The following is a 20,263-nucleotide window of genomic DNA, read 5'->3' as shown; positions in this document are numbered from 1 at the left end:
TCTTCCATGATTATTTGGGGTTCCATTGACCTGCCTGCTTCCTATTGACCCATTAGTACATTGTTTTTATTATTACACTGTGTAATTATGTACTGTCTGCGAAAGAAAGTCTCCCCTCATTACACGTTCTATCCCCCCAAACCATTAATGGCTTTTCTCCTATATTTATTCTTCTGGAGGAACTTTAAAAGGACTCATTCCAATTTCTGAAAATCCTGTGAGGGGTGATGATTAGATTCTGTTCACTTTATATAGTACTTTGGGAGGTGATGGTGGCTTTATTACAGTGCATCTCCCTTTCCACCAATGTGACTGCCATTCACTGGAGATTTCTTCAAGTCTCACTGAGGTTTTGTCATTTCCTTTTTGCAGGAGCTGCACATTGGTTTTTGTAAATCACGTCTTCCTTCCCTTTAGTTTTCCAGCTGGTTTCTTACTATGTAAGAAAAGCATTAAGTTTTGAGTATTTTCCAGTCACTCACTTCATGGGATCACGTTACTAGTTCTAAGCATTTTCAGTCGATTTTAATTTGTTTTCTAGGTTGGTGATTGTATTATCCAACAAATTCCTGTCTCCTTTTCAACATTTATAATGCTTGGTCCGTTCAGAATTGAATGAGAATACTTCTCTTGTTTCAGTGATTTTGTTAGGGATTTTTTATTATGTTAAGGAAAAAACATAATAAAAGTAAAGCGACATTTGATTACTGTTTTACTGTGGATTTTCTTTATTCCGAGAAGAATTCTGGATTTTGTTCAGATGAAGACTCTGTAGCCAGACTTTGGTGTCAGGTCCCATTGAGCATGTGGAACACAAAATGCTGTGCGTCAGAAAGACAAATCTATCAGTGCATCAGAAGGACTGACATTTAAACTTCCAGGAAATTGCAATAGTTTGTGGCACCAATAGGATAGTGCATTGAAATTAGATTATTCCAGGTGACCCTGCACTATTCCAGGTGGGATGAATGGCATGCCCCTCAACCACTGCTCCCGCCCGTCCCTGCCCTCTCTGTGCAAGCCTAGCTGTGGGGACCACGTTTCCCAGGTTCCCTTGAGCCCTAGCTCCGCACTGGCCTGGCCAATGGAGGCCCTGGAGGAGGAGCAGAGGCCAGAGGCAAAGGGAGGCCAGAGGCAAAGGGAGGCCAGAGTGTTTCTCCCCTTCATTCTCTGCCTCCTGGGGTGTCCCTGGAAGAAGTTGCATGGCCTTATTGGCTCCACTTTCACTGAACAGCCCTCCTTTGATGGCCAAGCGACAGTCAGATGGCCCTGGTTTGGGGGATTTTGGTGGAACCACCTCAAACCACCTCTCCTTCCATTGGAGGCCAGCCCTAAGGGCGGCAGCAGTCAGGGAGTCAGGGTGGGCTTCGTGGGCGTTCCGGCCGTGCAGGTGTGCGGGGTACCGTGCTGGTTTTGATGCTCTATATTAAATTCTCTCTGACTAAGGGACTTCCCTGGCGGTCCAGCGGTTAGGACTCCATGCTTCCAATGCAGGGGGCGCAGGTTCGATCCCTGGTTGGGGAACTAAGATCTCACATGCCGCGCAGCACGGCCAAAAAAAATAAATAAATGAAAAATAAAGTGGCTCTTCCTAAAACTAAAACTAAAAAAAAAAAAAAAATTCTCTCTGGCTGAAACCCGTGTAGTGGGCCCTGGCTAAGCTGGTCACCCCAGTCTGTGTGGCTCCTGAGGACTCTCGGCCTCCAGCCTGGGTCCCTGACCTCTGCGGGTGGCTTCTGTGCACACTTCCCTGTTATCCAGGTGCGAGTGGGCAGGCAGTCTTGAGTCCCAACGCCAGGACTGCTCCTTTCCAGATCTACCCGCTTCTCTACACTACAGGCCTCAGAACAGCAGCTGTGAACCCATCCTCCCTCCTCCAAGCTCCACAGCCTGCCGGGTGCACGGCCAGGCTTTAGATGGGCCTTTACACAAAGCACTTGGCACAGGGAGAGGCCCGGGCTTTGGAGAAGGCGATGGGCTATCCTTGTTACAGAAGTCGTGCTGATGAATGTGCTGAACCCTTAAGTTCTCCTTGCCAGCAGCTTGACCACTATAGTGGAAGCAAAGCCAAGTCCAGTTTTTCTTTGGATGCCAATCAATTCTTTTCCACGGTCCCTGACATTGCCTTTGCAGGCCATTCCTCTTCCTCTCTGTTCAGCTGGAGGAAAAATAACCACTACAGTGGGTAAGAGCTTGGGTTTAAATCCAGCTCTGCCACCTACTAACTATGTAGCCTTCGGCAAATTACTTAACCTCTCTGTGCCTTAGTTTTGTCACCTGTAAAATGGGGTTAATAGCAGCACCAACTCTTCCCCGGCTTCAGATCTCTCTGACTCCTCACCACCAGACAAAACCCAATGCCTCGGTATGGAGCCCAGGGAGCCCCGGAGCCCCCCCTCCCCGTCCACTGTGTTTGGAGCACCCGCTGTTTGCTTCTGTGCAAGACACTTGCACACACTCGACCTTCCTTGGTTCTCAGAACAGATTTATTTATTTATTTATTGCCTCTATGTACAGATGAGGAAAGCAAGCTTAGATGGTTAAGAAACTTGCCCCAAACCTCAGCCGGTGGGAGGGAGAGCTATGTCAGGAGTGTCTGCAGGACCCAAAGTCCTTCCTCCACAACCTGCACCCTGAGGTCTCCACGTGCTCCAGGCCAAACCAAACTTGTTGCAGTTTCCAGAACATTCCATGTTGTTTCCTTCCTGTTTTTTTGCCTACACACAGTTCTCCCTGTTGCATTTTGAGAACTATGAGTAAGCGAATTTGGCAAAAGCAAGTGGTGTGGACGTGCGAGAGTACAGAGAGTAGACAGGAGGGTGGAAGCAAGGGATGAAGTGAGGCAATCCAAGCTGTATTTAGATTTTTGAGCAGGGGTGGGAATACACCCCCGTGCCCTCCCGTTCCTGAAGGGGGTGCTGTGGCTTTCTACTTGGGATCAGGACACCAAAACCTGTGGTTTCAACATTTCAGGCTGAGGTTGAAAAGTTCGTACAGCAGGCCTGCATCCGATTGACTTAAACTCGGCGTAGCCTGGAAGGGGCGGTTGTCATGGCGATGCATCATTACCGTGGCGCTACTGGGAGTGGGAGTAACCGCCCGGGCACTGACCATCGATCTGCACATCTTTTGTTTCTTCCCCCACAAAACATTTCCCTTCAAGACAGGTCCACACATGAGAAACCACTTCAGGCTGACGAGAGTCAGAACCCCCAGGGTAAATCTCTCTATCTTCTCTGCTGGGACCAAGGGAAGAAATGGGGAGAATGTGCTACCAAAGGTGGCTTATGACAGGGGCCTAACAATTTACATCCCAGGAGCCCGTGCCCCTGCCCCTTGGCTCAATTTCAAATCCCAGTCACTGATATTCCCGCTTCACCTCCCGACTTCCTGCCGCTACCTCGGGCCTGGCTTCTCTCCAGGGTCTGTCCTCACTCTACCTGAGAGTAGAGCTCTGAAAAATCAGTTCCTACGATTTCACAAGTCTTATCGTTTATCCCAACCATACTATTATTATTATCATTAATGATATTATTATCATTATTATTATTATTACCCTTCCTTCAAGGCTCAGCTCCAGTTTTTACGAAGCACTCCCAGCACCAAAAGTTAGTAACAATACTTGTGGAACCTAACCCAGGTCTTCTTCCTCCCTTCCTTTTCCCCCAGAGCTCTTGGTCTGTATCACATTTACTCATTCAACAAACACTTATTGACCATCTACGAAGTGGCAGGCACTGTACTAGGTTCTGGACACTGAACAGAACAAACGTCTGTTTGCATACAATAAACACAATATATAAGTAAACTAAGCAGTGTATTAGGAAGGGAACATATGCCAAGGAGAAAAATGAGCAAAGAAGGGAGATGTGGAACGCCCAGAAAGTGGATCTCAATGTAAAAAAGGTGGCCTAGGAGGCACTCACTGAGTGCATTTGAGAGGAGAGCCGGAAGAAAGGGGAAAGTAGATCACTGGGATTTCAAGAAAAAGGACATTGCAGGCAGAGAGTAGCCAGTGCAAAGGCCCTGAGGCACAAGGGTATCTGGCCTGTTGGAGCACAGCTGGGCGCACAGCCGGCTGGACCGAGGTCAGGAGGGAATAAGTGGTGGGAGATGAGGCCAGACAGGAATGGAGGCCTTGTAGGTCACTGTGGGTCCATGGGCTTTTTTGTGTGTGAGATTGGAGCCTTTGGGGGTTTTTGGCAGAGGGTCACTCTAACTGATGTTTTGAGAATAGATCACGGGTGCTGGGGGTGGAAGTAGAAACCAGTTACCAGGTGACAGATGATTCAGTTTGGAGCAGACTGGCACTAAGGAGGTGGTGAGAAGGGGAGGTTCTGGCTGTGCTCTGACGGTAGGACCACCTGGATTTGCTGATGGGATCAGAAGTGTGTATGGAGAAAACAGGCAAAGACAGCTCGGTTTCTGGCTTGAGTAACAGGAAGGCTGGCAAGGCTGTGGTGAGAAGGGAAGACGGTGAGGCAGAACAGCTTTGGGAGGGGGAGGAAGAGCAGGACTTACGCTCCGGGGTGTTCAGTTTGAGACCTGCGTCTATGAGACCCACAGAGGAGATGTCAAGTAGGCGTTTGGATCTGCGCGTCTGGAGTTCGCGGAAAGAGGTCCAGACCAGAGGCGTCATCTCGGGACTCATTAGGGAACAGATGATTTCTAAAGCCACAAGACAGGATGAGCACAGAAGGGAGTGAGAGGAGGTCCCAGGATGGAGCCTTGGGCCACCAGCTTGAGTAGGTCAGGAGGAACCAGTCACGGAGACCAGGAAAAATAGCCGTCAAGGTAGAAGGAAAGCCACAGCGTGATGTCAGCAGGGGAAGGAAGTGCTTTGAGGAAGAGGGAGAGATGGGCAGTCAGTGCTGCCGGGGGCTGAGTAAGATGAGGCTGGGGACCCAGGCGGTTCAGCCACACGGCAGCCCAGAGCTTCAGGGCAGTGTTGGCTCCAAAGTCAATTGCAGGAGGGTCTGAAGAGGAAAATCAGCGGAAAAGGAGGGACAATAAGGCTAGACAGCTTTTTGGAGGGTCTTAGCTGGAAAGGGCGTTAGAGAAGCGGGCAGCTGGAGGGGGGACCTGGTGGGAAGGTGGTGGTGGTGAGAGTGGCCGGGAAAGCACGTTCCTGGTGGGGCTGCATATTCCCAGGAGCTTCAGGTCTCCCAATGCCTGGGTAGGACTCCAGGCCGATGAAGTCAGAATCTTGGGGGCCTCTTGTTCTTTTTTTAAAAGCTTGTCAGGTGATTGCAACCTGTAGCCAAGGTTAAGAAACAATGCACTACAGAAAGAAACGTTGACGGAGCGGGAAAGGGAGGGAGTCATTGCTTGAGTAGAGGAGGGGGCGTCTGGTGAAAAGAAGAGAGTGTCTTTCACGGGGGGAGTGGGCCTGGTGTGCCTCTGTGGTGTCATCGCCGGGGGGGAGCATGGTGGGAGTTCCCTTCTGATTGTCCCTTTTTTGGAGAAAGAGGTGAGAGGTTATCAGGGGGAGTGAGGGTGGAGGAGAGTGTTGGAGGCTTGAGGAGGGTGAAGGGAGCTTGCAACGTCACCCAGGGGAGTGGGAGAGAGAAGGCACCAGAGAAGTGTCCTGTGGTCCCAGGCAGCACCTTTAAGGGCCTCTTAAGCTTGTGGTCAGTAAAGTGCGACCACTCAGCCTGGTGACCCTCTCCCTGCAGCGCCACGGTCTGGGCACCTGCTTTGAGGCCAGCAGACCCGACTGAAGTCCTGGCTCTGCCACTTGGTGCTGTGTGGCCATCTTATTTAATCTCCCAGAGTCTTCATTTCTTTGCTGTGAAATAGAGACAATACCTTTCACCAAGGAATGTGTTAAAGGTGAGAGGTCACTGCAAGCATCTGGTCCCCCTGTAGGCACATCGTCATCATAAATGTTAGCTCCTGTTGTAATTGCCAATTAGTTCCGGACGGCTGTAGTCTATCCAAAGAGCTTGGCTGATCTCCTCTTTGGATGGTGGGGCCTGTGCTTTCTTCTCCGTGTCCTTCAGAGAACATGTTATGTGCTGGCCACGTGGAAATCACTCAGTCAATAAATGCCCTTGGCTGAAAAATCAACTACTTCATGAGCATTCGTCACGGTATAAGCTCTGAGATCACTGAAACTAAGAAGATGGCAAAAGCAAGGTGCAGATACAGCCCGTTTCCCCAGCCCAGGCAGACCTCGGAGATACTGCACGGTGGGTTCCAGACCACAAGAAAGCGAGGTATGCCTGTATTCTCTCCTCTACAACCCTCCCCATTTAACTACTGGCATTCTGATCGTCACTGCAAAGTTATAAATAAAATGCACGGCTCGTACCTCTTCTACTTACAAGAAAAACATCAGACCACGTACAATAAAAGCACACATATAACACAGCCGTTAAAAGAAGGATGAGAAACGTGACTGTACAACCTGACGGGGGACAGACCAGGGACCCCACGGGGAGCCGTGCGTTCTTCACTCTGGGCTTCCTGAGGTCGAGCAAGCACGCCTGTTTGAAGACAGCACTCCCAACTCTGCAGGCGTATCTTCATCTAGCTGAAATGATTTTTTTTCTGTGTGTTTCAGAAAATGGCACGTTTTCGGAGCCCTTTAGGACACAGCTTCCTCTGGGCTGGGAAGTGGTCACTGGTGACAGCACAAGAGCCCGGGTGCTTTCACTCTCTGCCCCCAAAGCCCACTAATGCTGAAACAGAGACGGCTGGGGGCCCCCCATTCCTGGGCTAATAAGGAGTGGCCTCATGGGAAAGGGGTGCTGACCACCCTGTTGCCGAAGGGTAGGAAGAAGGTGAAGGTCAGGTATCAGGGGCCCTGCCAGCCAGCTTCCAGGTCTGCCTGGAGCATGGGGCTGTCCCTGGTGGGGAGCCTCAAAGACGTACAGGCAGAGGCCAGCCTGGCACCATGCGACGGGATGCGATGTCCGCCGCAGAGTCTGTGATCAGAGGGTCACGGGGGACCCAGGGACCCCGGGCTGAGCCCCCCACCTGCTCCCACGCCATCAGCTCGTGGGCCTTTGCTGCTGCCCATGGGCCCCTGACATGTCCATTCCAGCAGCACAAAGAAGCAAAGCGCGACATTCTCATGCAAGAATGTGGGTCCTTCTTCCCACGGGCTTCTCTGATGCGTGGGACCTAACAGTGATGATATGATGCTCGTATTAGGAGAGGGTTTCATGTTTTACAAACTGCTGTTACATGTACTTCCTCCTTCAGGGCTCAGAATAACGGGCCAGGTGGGGCACACGCCCACTGTCCGGGCGAGGAAGTTGAGGCACGGGCAGCCCACGGTGCCAGCAGGGTCGGGGTGGAGAGGGGGCCTCGAATCCAGGACCCAGCTTGCTGCGGGGAGGGGTCGAGGCAGTGTGTCAACGGCCGGCCGGCAGTGGAGAGGGCCGGGGCTCGCGGGCTCAGCATCTTCCTCACTGGAAAGGGGTGATTAGGGCAGAGGGCCTCCGAGTCCCCCCGGGTTCTGACGCCCCGGGATCCTGTGGCAAGGATTATTCTTACACACTCAGCTCACACGTCACAGGTCGGGATGAGTTCTCGGGGAGGCACCGTGCAGCCATCAGGCGCCACGAGGCCACAGCTGGGCCGGGAGGCCCCGCACGCCCAGCTCTCCCCGTGACCTGCCAGGTTTCACGGTGTGGCACGAGGACCGCTAGTTCTGTGGCCTCAACTGGAGATAAGCCACATTGTGCCCTCATTAAAATGGAAGCTTATGGGTATAAATGCAGCTGCGGCAACGTTTGATGCAAATTTACATATGGAATGGGTCCCCCTGTCTCTTTTCTGTGCATTAACTTTCACGTGGCAAGGTCTGGAATCTAATTTTTTTTTTTCTGCTGAGAGCTGCTAAAGGACTTGGGGAGTTTGAGGCTTGGGTGGGTGTAAATTCTGCTCAAATCCCCAAGTGATCGTCTTCTTGTAGATTTTGCTTTAGTCCAGCTGGTCAAATCACAGACGGTCAAGGCCTTCAAGACAGAGAGACTCCTGGCATTCACGACAGAACATGGCAAAGCTGCTGTCCATCTAGAGTTGGGAGATGGACACAGTTGGGTCCCAGACAGCTGGTTTTGTACGAGGCCTGCACCCAGGAGGTCTGGCTGCCGTTCCAGGCGGGCCCTAAAGACCTCGCGTTGAGGCCTGCTGTGTGCTCGACTCTGAAGTTGGAGGTTGACTCCAAAAAAATTAAGTCAGTCTTGAAAAAATACAACAGATAAACCTTTCGGCACACAAGAGGAAGCAGCAGTTGCCTAAAATCTTTTTATGGAGCAAGGTGAGATATACAAGTGAGTCCAACGAGGTGGTTTATCATTAACTGCTAAGGGGTGTGGCACAGCCCATAAGTGAGGGCCTGAGCTGAGTGATAGAGCTTCAACATGTCTCTCTGGGGACACAGTTCAACCCACACAGCCTGCTTATGGTCACAGAACCCATAAGAAGAACCCACTGTGGCCCAAGACCAGCTGCAGCAAGGGGGACTTACAGTCATCCCACCCTCCCTCTTCTTAATCCCCCTAAGATGAGAGGCCCAAGGAACCATGGGGGAGCTGCTCCCCAAACAAGCACGGATAGGTGAGCTTGTGTGGTACAAGGCGGGATGCAGTGGCCATGGAGGTGACACCCAACTCTCCTTCCAAAGGACCTGGGCCAGAGGCACCCTTGATGGACAGCTCCAGACACCCCCCCTTCGGAGTCTCCACTGCGTTTGCCCCGAGGCCACGCTTTACCCGGGCTGATCCCAAGGAGTGACAGAACATGTGGGGTTCTAGAGCTGCCCGTCCCTGCTTGTCAGTTTTCCTCTGACTGCTGACTTTTGCTTGGAGACTCCCCAACTGGTCTGGTCAGACTTTCTCAGAACCGTGTGGTCTGAGGCTTTTCCCACCCAAGCCTGCCTTCCCGCCCTTCGTCCACAGGTGTCAAAACTACACCTGGTCTGAGGTTCTCCCCGCCCACCCCTGCTCGTTCCCCTGTATCCTTCACAGGCATTTCCCCCCTTACACCTCTTGCGTGTCTAATCCCGTCTTGGCATCCACCTCCCCAAGGGTCCCAACGGAAACAGGAGCCTCTGAAGTTGTCCGTTTCTTTGTACGATAGGGAGACAGACAGATGAACTGAGTAATCCCTGGGGGCTAGTAGTGCCACCTGAGACAGATCCCATTTTTCATTAGTAAGGGTCAGGGAGAGCAAAATTCACAGGCTAGTGAGATGCGGACAGAGACGGTGATAAAGGAATTTCACTTTGACCTGCAGCAGAAATTCCCACTGGATTCTTTATGTGCCTCTTCTATATGCTAAGGATTTTGCTTGGTACTTTCACAAATCTGCCATCATGTTTACTGACATTGAGACTTTTTGCTCTTTGCACCTCACAAACTGGCCCTAAATTAATTTTAAAAATAGTTCCAAAATATTTTGAGCCATGGGAAAATCATTAGACTAAATATAGAGCTTCCCAATGGACTATTATAATACCATTATTTGTGTCTGTTACCTCACTCTCAAGGAGAGTGGAATAGTGGTGGAATACAAGGCAGGGTATTTTGTGATCTCATGTAGCCCTAGGACCAGCCATTTTGCGAATCTGAATTTACAAACAGAAAGAGATATTAGGATTAAAAAAAAAAAATGAGGATGTGAGTAAACCAGAGGAAAGTAGGTTCTTTTGCATCAGGTCTTAGAAATTCTCTGAACTAGCAATCTGACCATTTCTATCAGCCCAACAACCTTGTTTTCTTCTCATTACTCAGTCCATCCCCTAGCCTGGAGGTATCTGGTTACAGTGCCACGGAAGTTTAACCAAAAATAAAGAGAACTGAATTACGCCTGTCAAAGCAAATGACCAGCATACACTTGATGGTGCTGGGTCTTAGCTTCTGTAATCACTACTTTTTTCTTGCTCAGGTAACTTGAAAAATTACTAAGGGACATCAATAATCCCAGTCATTAGTATACTTTAATCAGCCTTTCTCCAATTACAAAGGGAAAACTTCTCCTCCTATAGAAGATTTACGCACTCCAATTCCATAAACACCCATCAGAGATCCTCATCTGAACCCCCATAGTAACAAGAATACCCAATGCCTCTGCTTGAGTTGAGCCTCTGAAAATGGCCCTGGCAACCCACAAGCACTGTTTGGAGTGTTACAACTGCCGAGACGTGCCTTCCTGCAGATACTCAGAATGGGCTTGGGGATATATACCCTGGGGCTGCAGGCCCTCTGGGAGATCCCCGGTCATGAGGGCCAGGGCTACCTGACCACAACCAGGAACATGTCAGGGGTGGCCGAGGGGCAGAGAGGTTGTGCTATGACAGTTAAGTAACAGGTACTGGTATTAGTTACAAACGCTGCTTACACAGCCTTTCTTTGCTCCCCTCCTCCCTTCCTGCCTCTCTTTTCCTCTCCTCACCTTGTTCTACAAAGAATAACCTACAGGGGGACCAAAAAAATACAACAAGATTAAGTTAATTAAAAGTGAGAAGTCGGTCAGTGAGGACTCTTGCCTCACAAGAGACAGAAATCCAGCTGTATCTTAAGAAAAGACACAGGGAGAGGGAGGAGGAACTGGTCTTAGGGACAATGGGGACCAAGGCTTCCATGTTCTCCCCATCCTACTTCTCTCTCAGTGCTGTGTTCAATCTCTCAGGCTACTGTCCTTCAATTGGGGTCAGCTCCAGTTAGAATCCCAGGGAAGGGCTCTGATTGGCTGCCCAGGACCACTCCCCCAAGAGGGTACTTATGATCGGCTGAGCAGGTGGGCCGGGACCAGAACACTGAGTCAGAGGGGCAGCCTCTACCCCCTCAGCTGCCCCTGGACCTACGGCAACTTCGGAACAGTGCTTCTGGGAAATGAGCTCTCCTCTGGGGTGGACGTCACCTCTGAGTGCAGGCCAGATGGACTTGAGAGGGTTACAGGGCGTGTGCCCAGGAGATTATGGACTTTTTGCAATTTTCCAGAGGAATTCAGGAAAGCAAACAGCACTGACCGTGCCACTGCCATGTGCCTGCTTTGCGGACTGACACGGAGAAAAGAATGGAACTAATTTTTTTTTTTTTTTTTTGAGGCTTTAACGTTTTTATTTAGGAAAAGATTGAGCCTGAAGCTATAATGGTTCAATCTAAAGCATCCCTTTTTCAATAGTGGAGTCAATTTATGTAAAATATTTTTTCTTGTCTATAAAAAAAATTGAACAGTATTTTGATTATAAGGAAATACAAATATGTACTTTAAACTATCCAGTTTGCTCTATCATAAAAGAAATAGGATGCTCTTTCCCTTCCCCTCTTGCATCTCCCATGCATGGGCGCTTACACTCTCCCAGGCATTCTAATGCCTGCATTTCGAGATGGTTACAAAGTTGCCTGCAGATACTCCACCAGGGAGTGGCAGAGACAGGTCTGACTCCAGAGGCCGTGCTCCTCCCACCTCCCTTCCCTAAATATGACCGAAAACCCTAGTAGCCATAAAAAAACAAATCAATAGAACAAACTATACAAAAAGGAGACAATCCTGCATGAAAAAAGGGCAAGATAAACGAAGCCAAAAGATCAATAAATAGACTGGGAAGAAATGTTTGCAACCCACAGTACTGACAAGGGGTGAACTTTTTCAATATATATGAAGGGCTCCTACAAACAGACAAGGCAGGAGAATGGGCAAAGAGCGCAGACAGATAATCACAGAAAGGGAACTGTGAAGGAAATACGAATGCACAAAGACGTGTTCATCCTCCAATGAGACACTATTTTCACCTAACAGATTGGAAAGTATCACAGAGTTAGAAACTATACTGTATTGGAGAGGGCCTGGGCAGACAGGCGTGGGCATATACTGGTGGTGGGAGCGAAGATCAATCAGCCTCTGAAAAGGACCAATTCCCTGCCTATGGAAATGAACCAGGTACGCACGCTCTGCCCCAGCAGCTCCCATCTGAGCACATGCCCTCAGACCCTTGCCAAACGTGTGAAATGACGTCCGTGTGAGCATTCCAGCCCTGGAAGCGGCCTAAATTTTCATCAGGAGGGGACAGCTCAAATACACCTAATGTAATAAATAATAAATCATAATCACGACAAATCGCGTAACGTTTATACAACGGGATAGTATGCGGCCGTTCCCAAGGACGACGCAGCTCCCTGTCAGCAGATACGCACAATCCTCCAGACGCGTCCCCGAATTAGAAGCCACACACGGTGCTCTCCCGCTCATGGGGGAAACGTCGGCACGAGCCACCCTCCCACTCTCCCGCGGGAGGCTACACACCTTTCCTCTCTCCTCAAACCTCCCACACCTCTCCCTCCATCTGCTGGTGGCATCGTTTCCTATTCCTGTGGACACCTGAAGCGGTCAGGAAGACCCCACTCCCTGCCCGCATGCCCATGTCCTCCCTCTGCCCCTCCTGTCCCACGATGGGCTGTCCTCTACTGGCACGCCTCACCCCTCCTGCCTGCCCCAGGATTTCGCTCCTGAAGTTTCTCCTTCTCTTTTCTGCATCCTCGATTCCTTCCCCTGACGGTGACAGGGTCATGACACTGGCAGATGAACATGCTGTAACATCCTCCTCCTTAAGAATGAGACAGCCCTGTCCTGACCCACATTCCTCTCTTGCACTGCCCCGTTTCTCCGCTCCCCTGTAAGCGAAGCTCCCACGAACAGCCGTCCGCTTTGTGCCACATCCACTGACCTGTCCCTTGTGAACCCGCGCCACCGGCCACTCCTCGCCCATGTCAACGCTGCCAGGGGGCTCCATGTCACCAAACCCCACGGTCATCTTTTTTTTTTTTTTTTAACTTTTTAAAAAAATTTAAGCATAGTTGATTTACAATGTCGTGTTAGTTTCAGGTGCACAGCAAAGTGATTCAGCTATACGTGTACAGGTATCTACTCTTTTTCAAATTCTTCTCCCATTTAGGTTATTACAGAACATTGGGCAGAGTCCCCAGTGCTAGACAGCAGGTCCTTGTTGGTCATCCATTTTAAATACAGCAGCGTGCACCCGTGGTCACCTTGAACCCTCTTGTCACTCACAGAGCACCTACTACTCCTTCCCTCCCCGGACGCTCCGTCGGGTGGTCTCTGGATCCACCCCTCCTGGCTGTCTTCCTAATTCACGGCTGCTCCTTCGTGGACCCTCTGCTGGCTCCTCCTTATCTGCCCAACCTCTACCCGGGGGGGCCCCTGGTGCAGTCCTGACACCTTCTCTTTGCTGTCTACACTCGTACCTGAATCTCTTCCCGTTTCATGGCTTGAAATGCCAGCCTTTGGTGGATGACTCCCAAATGCATATCTCCAGCCAGATGTCTCCCCTGTTGCTCTGGGATTTTCCCTCAGCTGTCTGGGTATCCTACAAGCATCTCAGATTCACTACAGCCAAAAGGAGACTCTCCACTTCCCAGCCCCTCCCGGGAAACGGGATCGTTCCACTTGCTCAGGCCCCAAACTTCAGAGCCACAGGGTACTCTTTTCTCTCAGCCCCCACATCCAATCTATCCGCAAATTCTGGGGATTCTGTCTTCAGAATATATTTGGAAGCAACTCCTCACCACCCTGCCGCTGCCCCCGTGGTCGGAGCCACGGTCGTCTCTGGCTTGAATGTCAGCGATAGCTCCTTACTAGGCTGCCCGGGTCCCTCCTTTCACTCTTTACAACCTGTACACGTGACGGCCAGGCTGATCCTTAAAAACGCAAACTCAATCTTGTCTTTCTTCTAGTTGACACTATCCCATCTCACTCAGATAAAAGTCCCCAAACACTAGCCCACCTGTCCTTTTGCCACCTCTGGCCACACTGCCCTCCGGACCCCTCCTAGCAGCCTCCTCCGCAGCTCCACACTTCGTTCAGCCCCTCACAGCCGCCGCACTTCTGCTCAAATGTTCAGGGTCAGAGCCGTAGTCGGGGCTGCCTGGCAGAAGCTGGGCCCGCGGAGGGAGGGTCTGCCTGGCGGAGTGGGAGCCACAGGGGAAAGAAACACTGTGCAAGATGCTGCCCCAGGAAAAACAAGGGAAGACGAAATCCCTGGGGTCCTTCCTCTTCCACTCCAGACCCCAGTCTCCCCGACTGTCTCCCACTGGCCAAACCTGGCCAGACACCAGTTGACCAAAGATCCTGGGACTGCAGTTCCCGGCAACACAGAGCAGGCAGGACAGCGAACATCTAAGAGCAGAGGCAATGACCCCCCAAAAAACACCCCCACTAGAAAGAGCAAGTCTCCAGACAGGCTGAAAAATCAGTCCCTGGTGAAGGAGTGATTAAACGACACAATGCTCTAGACGTATCCGTTCTTAGACTTGCAAAGATAAACAAAAGATTTGGAACCAGCGATCCTGTCCCATGGAGACGTAGGGTCTCCTTGAAGCTCGGCTACGAAGAGCCGCTCTCCTGGCCTTCTAACCACAAGAGTCACGGACAATGCGTCGGCCTCAGCGTGTGTGCCCTGGAGTCTTGGCTGTGAGCCCGCACCGCCCCAACCCTGCACTGCACGCCAGGGCTTTGGGAGAAGCTGGGGCACCCACCTCCACCAGATGCTGGGAAGTCCTGGACCATGGGTGAATATGCTACAATGGCAGGAAAACGTTCTCTCAGGCTGGTCAAAGAACAATGAACCCTGTAATTACACTTTATTTTTTGACCTAGAGGGTAAAGAGCCACAATGAGCGGGGAGAGGAAAAACAAGCCAGGCCTCTGGCACCGTGATGCTCTTGGGAGTGTGTGTTGCAATGAACTGAAATGAGCTGACGCACGGCGTTTTAGTCAGAAAATCTCTCTCTCCCCATCCTCTCCCAAGAGCTCATGCAATTCTTAGGAGTTATATTTAGGAACATTTTACAAAGTGCTGTTCTGACCCACATGGCATAAGGAGGGTTGTCAAAAACCACTAGGTCCTTGAGAGCCTACCGCCTGTCCGTCCAGAGCCCTTGAACGGAGCCTCTTGTGGGCTCTGTCTGTGCACCAAATGGGCACTTACTGATTACGGTATAAAGTGCTAAGGTACAAGGACGGGAATAGAGGTTAGCAAGGCCGAGCATGGGTTTAACTCTGGGTGTGGCTGGGCCCTCGTGGGGAGGGACGCTCTGAGAGCCGGGAGGACATCTGTGCATCTTCAGTGGGGCTCAGGGGTCAGCAGGTCCAAGTCTGTACACACCTACCAATCCAGGACAGGACCTGGTGCTCTGCTCCCCAAACGTGGCCAATCCCTAGGAATTGTAAATATATTTTTTTCTGGAATCTTGTTGAAAAGCTATAACTGGCATTCTTTTTTTTTAAGTATACCTTTCAGCACTTTTTTTTTTCCTTTGGCCACACCACACAGCATGTGGGATCTTAGTTCCCCAACCAGGGATCGAACCCATGCCCCCTGCAGTGGAAGCGTGGAGTCTTAACCACTGGACCGTCAGGGAAGTCTCTGTAACTGGCATTCTCAAGGCCAGGTCTGGACATCAGCTGCAAGTCACACAAAGGGATGATAACGACGGTGCTGGTAAGCGCCCTCCCGTAAAAGTTCACGTTCCATTTGAACTGCAATATATGAACTTTGGGTCCAGTCTAATAACCAAAGTAATTTTATTTGTTGGGAAATTACTACAATTAATGTGCAATATTTAATCACGTCTGAAATAGACGGGTAAGTGAGAGGTCAGGAAGTCAGTCATGAGCCACAGTCAGATAACAGTGGTATTCCAAATTTCCCAGAGTTAATCTGTATGCTTCTGGCGTGTTCAACAGAACAAAGTTGGGAACCAACAGACACAGACCTCTAGTCAAATCCTGCAGCCCAGGGAACCCAAACCCATTACCTGGATGGGAGGTTATGCCGGATCACCGGGACAAAGGTCACATGGGAAACACTGTAAAGCAGCCATTGGTGGAACCAAGGACTTTATTCCCAACTACTGCGGTTTATGTGTTGATTACCCTTAGTCAAGGAAGGGAGCATAACGGCTGGGATTACCTATCCTTTTATTTAGCAAACCGACCCCTCCCCCTGCCCAGTGCTGGGTGGCCACACATACCCTGCTTTGAACCTGCCGTTCTTTAGATCTGCTGCGTGTGTGTGCAGGCACAGAGCTGGTCAAGACAGCAGGCTACTCTCTAGAGAAAAGATGGGAATGACAAGTCTGCCCTTGGGAGAGTATTGCCACAGAGTTTACCTTTACCTTAATCCAAAGTACTTCTTAGATTCCATGATCGGGACTGCCTCATGGTCAACTGGTGTTACGGGTGAAGAGCAATCTGGAACACAGATAAAGAAGTGGCTTGCATGGGTCCCCCCCCCAGAAAATCAAAAGGGACCCAGGAAAGGGTTTGTCAGGAGAGGTGCTGGTCCGGAGCACCTGCCTCCACTTCTCCCCATGGATGGGTATTCATGGTTCCATTTGCGCCAGGGAGCACAAGCTGTCACAAGGTTACACAATCAGTGGCCAAGTTTAAAGGGAGATAAAAACTGGAATGTGACCCTCAGTCTGGTTTTCATGATTAGATAACACCCTCTTCGCTTGATAGCCCATGAGCTATCAGAGCGTTTACAGAGTCCTGAATCCAAGCCTTATGGTTTCCTTTTCCCAAGAGTTGCTTTTTTGCACAGAATTGAGTCGCTGGTGTCCTGACTACATAGACCACTGTTTTCCCCTCAACTCTATGTCACAGGCACAGAGACCAAGGCAGCTAAGATGTTCAATCATTTGTCCAAGGTCACCCTGACGGAGGTTCCTCAATAATGCTGTCAACCTTGTGCAAAGCTTTTAAAAAGGAGGGGCCACATTTTTAAAATGTCGTTCCAGAGGACACAGCAAATTAAGATCAATGGACAGAAGTTAAATGGATTACAAAGCACTCTGACAGCTAGTCTCAGTTTCCCTCATCTGTAAAATGCCTAGGAGAGTTTTCTTAGGGGATTTTAATAGAAATTAGGTAAGATAATTAATATGAACTACCTAATATAATGTCTGGTATGTAATAGGTAATCAAAAAGTTAATTCCTTTCTTCTTCCTGACAGTGGAACGTATCACCACTGAATACAGGAATTCACCAGACACAGATGTCTCTCTACAGACCCTGTTTTCGCCAAGATTCCTTCTAACTGTAACATTCCAAGTTTACAGGGCAGACTTTAAATCTATGAGTGCATCACAAATTCTAAGACTTTCTAAGTTGTCAATGCTCTACTAAGATGACTCATGGTTTCCAGACTCATTTTCATTTATATGGGATATTAATAGACAAAATGGAAAAAAAAGGGGGTGGGTGGGTAGGGACCAGTTAATCTAGAAAACTAGGCTAAGTGAAATTCATCCTGTAAATTCTTAATCCAGGGTTTCATTTATGTTGACTGTTGTACTCCGTGTATTTCACTTCTCAACTAGATTGTAGGTCCTCAGTGCAGCATTTTAAATGGTCTTCTCTGAATGAAGTGCTGCCCTGGCTGGGGAAGAGGTGGCACCATCACGGTGCACCAGCGTGATGACCTGGAGCCCTGGGGGTACATCAAACGTCCAGGGGATGTTAGTCTGGGGTGTTAGTGGTGGTAGAGCAATTACACCAACACATGCGTGGTATAAAACAGGGTTAATAACATCCTCTCCCATAGATGTATTGAAACACCCCACATATGGCACCTAGTAGGTGCCATATATCGGTAACTCTATGAGGAACCTAGACAAATGATGCCCCAAATGGACACATCTTCAAAATACCCCCTTCCCCTGAGAACCTCTGTCTTAAACCATCTGTGGGGAAGGACCAGGGGTCTTTTGTTTGCTTGTTTGTTTTAAATGTTCAATTCATCGTGAAATGGAATGAAGGAAAAAAAGAAAGGAAAATAAATGGCTGGTAAACTTCTTCTGACTCCATCTATAAGAAACACCCAAATTTCAAAAAAAAAAAAAAAAAAATTAACATGTGGAACCCAAAAAAAGGAGAGGGCTCTTGAAATGCAGGCAATATGGTAAAATGTTTTGATTTAAGATTACCAGGCAGTAAAGTCTGCACTCCAACAAAACAAACTCAGAAAACAAATGAATTTTATTAATGAATGATCGGGCATATTTACTCAAATCAACTGACAAAGTACGTATTCTAACAATCGGTAGACGAGGCCCTTCAACCATGACAGGCCTCAGGCAAAGCGTTTAGTGTTGAGAAGTAACAGCGGCTTCCTCATTCTGAATCCGTCCCAGGCGGGGCCTCCCAGTGGCTCCCGGACTTCCCCTCCTGGTTCTCCATCTCTCCTTTTCAAACCCGTTCTCAGCAAATGGAGTGATTTGCATGCCTTGGCAAATAATCATTGTGATAGGGATTAAAACATTAAACTGAAGAGGTGAAATTTAAATGACAGTTGGGGAGTCATTTTGAGTGGGTAAGGGTGGGCTTTATACCACATCACATAGGCTGAAGGTCCACCCTTTTCTACTTCTAACCAGTGTTTCTAGCATTTAGTGAAATAATGCAGTCAGTCTCCTGAAATCCTCCTGCAGGCAGCCAGTCAGAAAAAGGTCAAAGCGAGAAACGCCACACCTGTGGGGCAGGGATGGCCACCGGGTTTTTGAACCCAGGTGCGGTCCCCTCCAGAGCACTGCAACCTTCTGTCCAGAAAGCACTACTCCGGGACCAGGAGGGTCTTCAGTCTGGCTCCATTCTGGACTGGAGAGCCGGGAGGAGAAGGAAGACAAACGCACCAGAAACCCACTCCTCTGAACCACGGCACCACCCAGACCGCAGGAACTCGGATGGGAGAGGGAAACAGGGCAGATAGCTGAACCAGGGTTCCTCCTGGCTGGGTGGGGGGCACCGCCTAAGGGGCGGCCCTGAAAGCGGGCTCACCCTCCTCCCCAAGAGAGAACTGTGCGAATCTCCGCACCTGGACAGGAGTGAAGGCCATCTCCTCACAGACCCCAGGGCGTTCCCAAAGCGACCTGTGTCCCGTTCTTTCTCGGGTGGCCTCCCCGCCCCACTGATTACGGGGAGCAGCAGCGCTGACGTCAGCGTTCAGGGCGCTCGAGTGACTTTTGGGGCCACTCTATCCTCAGAACCTAGAGCAGGAGAGGAGGCGACTCCCGACCGAACACTCACCTTACTCCCAGCCAGGCGGGCAGGGGGCTGGGGGGTGAGGATCGCGCCATCCTGGGGCCCACCTCGGCGGGTGGTGGGGGGGCGCACCGCCACCCGGGAGAACGCCCCACCGGCCCTCGGCTACGGGCGGTGCCAGACGGGCAACGCGGTGGCTGAGACCGTGGCAGCACGTGGGGGACTCGCGCGGGGTTTACCGCCCTCTCCTCCACTGTTTCTTCCGCAGTCTTAGGAACCCCGCGTACACGGCGGCGCCGGGTTGCTGACTCCGCGCCCGACACTTACCGCCGATCCCCTGGTGAACCTGAGCAAAGCCGGGTGGGGTGGGGTACGGCGGGGTGGGGGTGAAAACCCGCTCTCCGCCCGCGACACTGACCGCTCTCAGTGCGCATTCAAGTCCGCACGCCGGCGGGGAGGGGCCCGGGCCGCGGTTTTCCGAGAAGCACGTGCGGGTCAGCGCGCATCCCAGCGAAACCCGCGCTTCCGCCGCGGCCGGGTCTGCGGGGCACAGTGCGCGTGTGCGTGTGTTAGCGGGTGAGGCATAAACAGACACTGGGGGACGACAGGAGTCAGAAATCATCTCGGAGCGAGTCCCGCGCCGCCGCGGCCGCAGGGGGCGACGGGGGTCGGCGGGCGGAGCGGGAGGGCGCGCCGCACGCCGCGCACTTCCTGTTCGAGGCACGCCGCCGTCCACCGCCCCGCGAGCCTGCGTCGGTGCCGGGCCCGGCCCTTCGTTGACCCCTCGGGCCCCGGGGCCGCGGCGAGGCGGCGGAACGGACCGGGCGCCTGCCCTCCGCTCCCCGCGGGGCTCCCGCACGCCCTCCGGCCGGCAGGGCGGCCGCCAGAACTCGTGCTCGCAGTCGAGCTTCAGCCCAGTTGCGAAGAGTGTTCGCGCTTGCACCTCCTCTTCCCCTCCTCCCTCCCTCCCTCTCGCCCAGAAAGGAGGACGGACCTTGTTCCAGGCTGCGGGCTGGTTTATTCTTCGGTGGAGGGTCATATTAACATACAAACTGTCTGGCTCTCGCCAGATTTTCCACTTAGGCATAGGCATAGGAGGGCTGCTTCCCAAACTGCCGTGTTTAATTGCACCTGCCTTTCTGATTACCTCTGGGAATCTGTGGGAGGAGCCGAGAGGGTGGAAAATGTTGCTTCGCTTTGCAAAAGGAAGAAAACTTTGTCACCCAGCGGGAGACCTCTGCCACG

At 51.1% G+C, this 20,263-nt stretch overlaps 1 protein-coding gene across 1 annotated transcript in view; it reads right to left on the bottom strand.

Moving 5' to 3' along the window:
• Positions 1-17,860, bottom strand: part of GALNTL5 (polypeptide N-acetylgalactosaminyltransferase like 5) — a 128,501-nt gene extending 110,641 nt beyond the window's left edge. The window contains exon 1 of the mRNA XM_082473807.1: positions 16,152-17,860. The gene's annotated coding sequence lies outside the window, so the exon portion shown is untranslated. The remainder of the gene's footprint in view (positions 1-16,151) is intronic.
• Between the last annotated feature and the right edge of the window lie 2,403 nt (positions 17,861-20,263).

This window comes from Balaenoptera physalus (genome assembly GCF_965194825.1).
Source record: "Balaenoptera physalus genome assembly, chromosome: 8".
NCBI classification, from domain to species: domain Eukaryota; kingdom Metazoa; phylum Chordata; class Mammalia; order Artiodactyla; family Balaenopteridae; genus Balaenoptera; species Balaenoptera physalus.
Note: the sequence above shows the minus strand (reverse complement) of the source record. Positions and strands in the feature narration are given on the sequence as shown.